Source organism: Equus caballus, chromosome 17 (genome assembly GCF_041296265.1).
Source record: "Equus caballus isolate H_3958 breed thoroughbred chromosome 17, TB-T2T, whole genome shotgun sequence".
Lineage (NCBI taxonomy): Eukaryota > Metazoa > Chordata > Mammalia > Perissodactyla > Equidae > Equus > Equus caballus.
The window spans coordinates 100,618,012-100,625,022 of record NC_091700.1 but is presented as its reverse complement, the minus strand read 5'-3'; positions in this window follow the sequence as shown (position 1 = coordinate 100,625,022).

Here is a 7,011-nt window from a genome sequence, read left to right as displayed (position 1 = left end):
TTCTGCCCATAAATGGCTCCTTCTGGACGGCTCCTTGGGCTCCTTTCTCTCTGCCAGAGTGGATGCTCCCCAACTCACGACTCGTTAGATAAAGCCAGTAAGATCTTTAAGATTTTCTCAGTTTAATTTTGTTTTATAACACGTATGACTAAAACAAAACAATATACGGCAGGAGGACGAGGGGAGGCACCCCAACGGGAAGCCACCCCTGCTCCCTCAACCGGAAAAGAAACTGGCTTTGTTTCAGAGTCTAGAGGGGCCCCAACCCATCATCAGGGATGCCCTCGGTGGGCAGACATCAGTCCTCACGTGGCCCCAGGGTTGGAGAGTTTTCATTCTGCAGCCCCTACAGGTAATCCTGGCTCCCCTCCACGTGAGCCCAAACCCAGGGCCGGCCTCCCCAGGCTGGGTCTACATTGGGCCCATCCAGTGCCACTCGCATGCAGACAGGCGCTCCCGTCGTCCTGATAGCCAGGGCGGGGGCCCAGTGGGGCTTCTGCGGCTCCTGGTTTTGTAGAGAAGGGTTACTCGGGGGCCGCGGGAGGAGCAGAACCAGCCAGCAGGCTCCTTTCTCTCCCACTGACGGGCCTTTGGCCCCTGAGCACCGCTTCCTGGTCCCTCTCCGCGGGCGCCGCCTGCAGTGGGTCGTCTCCCACAGCCAGGAGCCGGGAGTGGTGCCCCCGGCCGCCCAACATGGCTGGCGTGGACACGGCCAGTGTGGACGGTGCCCGCATCGGGACAGGCCGCTCTGCCTGCACACACACTGTCTGGTGATCAAAGAAATGGAATCAATACAATACTGATCCTTCAAGCCGGCCACCAAAAGCCATGTTCGTAGGAAAACAGTAACAGCAATTACCTTCCAGAACGTGCTGAGACAGGCACTCCTGACGGGCGCGGGCTGGAGCCTCCTTCCGAAAAGTGCCTTAGCAAGTGTGGGTTCTCAGCCCCGTCGTTCGACTTTTTTAGGAATCGTACTAAGGAAATAACATTTCTTTTCATAAAAATGTAAGGAACAATCTGTTGGGTGTGGTATTGTTCGAGAGAGGCACGTGTGGCGCGAGTGTGCATCCGCCGTGAGGACTGGCTCAGCGACGGCTGTCTGTCTGCCCGTGAAACGTGCGCGTCACCAAATTACACTGAAAATGATCTTGTGAGATGGAAAACGTCTTACCACTTAGTGTTCTAAACCCAACACAAAACATGTCAGACGAAACGTCAGATTCCTGGAAAGGGAAGAAGACGGAATAAAGCGCACGGAGGGGCGAACAGTGGCCGCTGCGGGGGTGAAGCTACAGGCCGTTCTTTCCTCGTCTTTCTGTCTGTCTCTGTTTTCTAAGCTAATTTAAATGCATTTGAGACACGGTCACGGTCGCGGACAGGGTCAGGAGCCGCGTGGACCTGGTGCCTCTGCCTGAAGCCCCTGACTCTCCCCGGTCACCACACGGCCAGGCCTGTCTCCATCTCCAAGCTGGGGCCGCTGGTCCTGCTGCCAGGTTGCAGGCGGGCGGCGGGCATGGGGTCGGGGTCGAGGGCTGGGCGGGCTGGGGTCTGACCGGTCGCAGAGGACACATTCCTGAGGGCGCCATGGATGGGGCGGGTCCAGCTCGACTTTCCAACCCTGACCCGGCTCACGCGCACGAGGAGGGGGTCCCGTGCCCTCGCCCGTCTGGGCGCCCACCTGTGCAGGGGAGGCGCAGGATGGCTCAGGGACGGGACTCACGCAGCCATCACGCCCATCACCCGGCAGCCAGGGCCTCCCCAGTGACCCGGGTTCTGGGAATGATGGAGCCGTGGCCACCAGAGGGCACTGCAGGCTCCAGGGACTCACGGGCTGCCGGGCCAGGCCAGCGCTGACATCCGTGACCCGAGGGTCAGACTGAAGGGAGTGAGCCAGTGGCCGACCCCACGTGGTGAGTGCGGCTGTCACCGCAGGAGATGCCCCTCCGCGGCTCAGCCTGCTCCTCCCTCCCCGGGCTGGACTCTCCATGCAGATGCGGCCCAGCACGGGGCTTTACCGCCCGGGGGCTCCTGGGACCAGGACAGCGCCCCGCAGCCAGCCACCGGCCTGGAGTCCTGCCGTGCCCCAGACTGGTTACATGGCCTGGGGAAAGTTCCCTGTGTGTGCATGCGTGTACACACATGTTGGGAGCATCTGGGACGGGGAGGAGGAGAGCCCTATGTGTGTGTGCATGGGTGTACACCTCAGCTTTCTCCCCTGAAGTGAGAATCAGAGAAGTGGAGTCTGCCCTGGGGCTGTGGAGCGCGAGGTGGCCCCAGGCATCGGCGGGCGTCATTCCTCCCGCGGGTGTGGGCCTCCCGCGCTCTGAACACGGGTGTCATTGGAGCTGCCAGGCCAGGCAGGGTGGTTCCTCGCTGTGGCAGACAGAAGCTTCCCAGGGCTGGCCTTGCATACCCAGCTGACCCGCTGGACCCTCCGCGGGAGGCGCTCCTGCCTCTGGCCCCGTCCCTCTGCCCCTGACGGGTGTCGGTCACGGGGTTTGCTCTGCCATCCCCTTAGTCCAGCTTTCCTGTCTGTGAGAGGGTCGTGGGTGCCAGGGTCCTCAGTCAGTGTCCCCGGGCCTCAAGCTTCAGATAAACAGGGTCCCCCAGTGAAAGGCGAAGCTGTGGTCAGACCCACAGACCAGCGGCCTGGTGCCCTTCCAGCCACGGACACAAGTCCTCCCCCATGTGGTGGGTGCAGGAGTCCCAGCCAGCACCCTCTGTGGGACAAGCGCGTGCGGCCCTTGGCTCCTGTTCGCGTCCCGAGGAGGCGGCCCTCAGGTTCTCTCTCTGGAAACTCTGCTGTGGGGCTGGCTTTCACTGCTGCCAAATTCTTAGCTCTCTCCAGCTCGTGACCGGCTAGGGTTCCTTCTCCACGTCTTTTCTGAGAAAAACACACCTGTGAGAGGGGACCCACTGTAAGTCGCAGGCTTGTTCCCGGGAGAACCAGACTTTATGCTGATACTCTCTGTTCCAGACGTGTCTTCCTTCCATTGGCTTCAGCAGACGAGGTTCAACGGTCGGTTCGGCTCGCGCCAAGGAGCCCGGTCCCTCCCGGCTCTCACCAAGACTCGAGACCCACGCGGCCCGCAGGACACGGGCTGTCTGACCCTCGCTACGTCCTTCTCCACACAGAGGGCTTTCTTCCCCCGGACTCTCACCCACCAGGCCAGAAAAGCATCCAATAGAGCTCAAAGGGGAAGAGAATCAACTGAAATTATGTCTCGAGTACCTCCCAGCGGCAGAAAGGTTAATTTTAAACCTCCCTTCCCGACTGCCTGGACGGACCTGGAGGACATCACGCTGAGTGCAATAAGCCAGACACGAGAGGACCAGTGCCTGTGATGCCACCTGTGGAAGGTCCCTGGAGCCGTCACAGTCAGAGGGACGGAGAGCGGATGGTGGTGCTGGGGCGGGGGCAGTCGGTATTCAAGGGGACAGAGTTTCAGTCTGGGAAGATGAAGGAGTTCAGAGGTCATGGCAGTGGTTGCACAACAGAATGCACTTGACGCCATTGAACTGTGCACTTAAAATGGTTACGATGGTAAATTTTGTGTTACATATATTTTACTGAAATTTAAAAAGGAGGGAGAGGTCACGACGTGGCCCTGGCGCTCACGGACGGGAATGGAGAAGGGACAGGAGGAGGGGGGGGAGGCCACCTCTCCTGCATTCGAGTTTGGGAGCCGCTGAGAGCCTGCAGCGCCCGCGTGTGGGAGGAGGGGCTGGGCCGGCAGGCTGGAGGTGGTTGTGGTGAAATGTCAAGGAGCCTCTAAAAGTAAACACGTTCCCGAGCTTCAGCTGCTCCAGGCCACTTGCTTAATTTTTCTTTCTCCAAGCAGTGTCTCCAAACACACTGTGGGGATAGAACGTGGTTATTTTTTATTGATTCAGTTCCTTTGGGTCACTGGGAACAATTTGCTTGACTCTCTACTTGCAGGAACGGGAAGTGCACGAAATTAGCTTTAAGCTTCTTTGTTCCTGAGGCCCTTTGCACGCCGTCAGCCTGCGCAAAACCCTCCGAGGGATCCGGAAAAACCTTTAGGACGCTTTTAAGAGAAGTTCAGAAACAAGAAAGAAAGCTTCTCACCCCGTCTGGTTGACTTTGACGGCACATTTGTGCCAAAGATTACGCAGACGATACTATTTCGCTTCCTGAGAAGCAGCTCAACAGAGAAGAAAGAAACACGCGCCGGTTGGTAACGCAGCCGACGTCATGAAGACTGAACGTCAGCTGCAGAAGGAAGGGACTCTGGGAAACTCCTCAGCGGAAACTCCCGGCTCGCACGTGGCCGTGGCGATGCTCCTCCCACAAAATGCACGCTTGTCTGCGGGCCGTGGACGTGGCGGGACTGGGGCATCTTTAGTGAGAAATCAGCACCAAACACTGGTTACTCTTGATACAAAAACCACAGCGGAAGATGGAAACTGTGATAATTAACAGGGGCGCCAACACGGTCAAGCCCTGTGCAGGCCCCGTTTTAACACTGATCATTTGACGCTGACGTCATAGGGTGCGCTCACAGATGCCCACCGAGAGGCCCCACGCCGAGAAGGAGGACAAACTGTCACTTACGGTGTGGAGCAGGTGAGCCTTCTAAGACAGCGGTGAGGGTGGAGCTGCTGCCCAAGGACGCCCCCTTCCCGCGGGTCAGACGTGGTGCTCAGAGCCGCGCCCGGCACTGCTGAGCCCACACAGGCACAGACCCAGAGAGGTGCTCGGAGGCCCCCACAGTCTCAGAGCTCCTTCTGTGGAATTCGCCAGGCTGATCTCTGCCTTGACAGTTGGGGGTCACATTTAAACAGCTCACAAATAATGTCATTCTGCTCCAACTTGCCATCACCACCAAAATATCTTTAATTATCACTCAGTCACAGGTGCAGTGAGCTGGTCACAGCAGAGCGTCACCCAGTCGTCCTTCTGCCTCTAAGAACTACATCCAAGGACACCTCCAGGGGGCCGAGCGCCAACAGTGTCAGGCGGCCTTTAGACGGAGAGTGCAACGAGAGCAGACAGTGGGGTCGGCATCTCTTGTGCACTTTTCCATAGATTCAAAGTATTTCATAATTAATTTTCACTCTTAAGAGGAAAGCATCTGGACCATTTTATCATCTAGGGGTAGCCATTTAGCAGATAAACATATTTTGGCTTTTTAAATATTTTTCAGTCTCGGGATGAACTGGGCGGTGGGCGGGAGGGCAGGAAAATCACAATTATAAACTTACTGGAGTGCTTTTAGTTTTAACGTACGTCACGACCTTCTCCTCTAGGGCCCTGGTACCAGAGAGAACACACTTATGCAGGCACACAGCGCTGGGGAGTCGCTCAGGACCAGCTCGAAGCCTCATCGTGTGGCCTTGGGACTCACCTCGACCTCAGGCGCTCACTTGGACCTCGGCCACGTTGCTGAACCTTTTTAGGCCTCGCTTTCGTCGTCGTCCATAAGAGGACACCTGGATGACACACCTGAGGAGTAGCTGCGGGGGCGCCCAGGGCTCCCCAGGAAACGCCAGGTCCCTCCGCAGCCTCGGCGCAGGCGGCCCCTCTGAGACCTCCCAGCTCCTACTCCAAGAGCCCAAACCAAGAACCGCTGAAGCCCCTCGCGCTGCCGGCACTGGGAGTGCGGTGGGCACGAGGCCGCGGCTGCGAGTCTACACTTCACGTTATGACCGCCCGCGAGGACCGATGCACGAGTCCTCGGACCACGCGGCTCTTGAAAGAGAAGTTCCAGAAGCGAGGCAAGGACTGCCCCCAGCAGCCTTTTCCCTTCCTCTTGTCCCGCTAACTCGTGGCCCTGCTCACGATGGATGGCTTCAGCGTGCTCGTCAGAGTGCCCTGCAAACATCCCAAATCCCCACGTGTCAAAGGTCCTCGTGAGAGAAAGCAGACGCTCACCTAGAATTATTCCACGGCCTTCCGCTGAGCACATGAACGAGCGCACGTGGACAAGGGGGATGGGGCGGAGGCAGGAGGGGCCCGAGGCCCTGAGGCCCCGGCGGGTGAGGCCCTTGCTCGGGCTGCAGGTCTTCCTCGGAGCCTGGCTGCTCTGTGCCCAGGATCCCCACCCCTTCCACAGTATGATGGAGTGGCTGGAAGTGGTGGCAGCTGTGGTCACCATGCCCGCGGCCCCCTGTGCTTCCAAGCCCTGCGACAAGCCCTCCCCGGTAGGATGCAAGCAGACTTCACACGTGCCACTTCTGGGCCGATGCCATTAGGAAGCAGGGGCCAGCGTCACCCGCCCTGCCCCCGAACCACCTGAAAGCCTCGGGGGCCAGACGGGGCACAGGAGGAGGGGCCTGTGTCCCTGAGTCGGCTGTGGAAGCTGGATTCTAGCTGTCGCAAGTGGCTTCCGGATCCTAAGTGTTTGTCCACTACCTGTCCACGGCCGACAGAGCCCCGGCTGAGATGAGGCCCTGCCTTGTCCAGGTCGCCTGGTCTCTTCCTCAGAAAGAAGCTCTTGCTGAGGTTCCAGAGGGGGCCGGCGTGGCGGGAAAGGGTTCCTGTGCAAACAGGGGGTCAAGAGGAATCCACCGGGAGCAGCACACTCAGAGCACAGTCCCTCCCTCTCTGTCCCCGATAGCCCACGCCCCAGCACCATTGGTTGAACGTTCTCTCCTTTCCCTGCTGAGCTGCAACTTTTGCCATTAATCAAGTTTTCAGATATTCTGGGGCCCATCCCTGGATCTCTGTTTTGTTCCATCGGTGCACTGGGTTCAACAGACAATTCGTGTCCCAACAATTCACGTCCACCCAGAACCTCACACTGTGGGTCTTTGCAGATTAAATTAGTTAAGAACAGGTCATCCTGGGGCTGGCCCAGAGGCTTAGTGGTTAAGTCCACGTGCTCCACTTTGGTGGCCTGGGGTTTAAGCATTTGGATCCTGGGCACGGACCTACACACAGCTCATCAAGCCATGCTGTGGTGGCACCCATGTACAGAATAGAGGAAGATTGGCAACAGACATTAGCTCGGGGCCAATCTTCCTCAGCAAAAAGAAAAAAAAAAG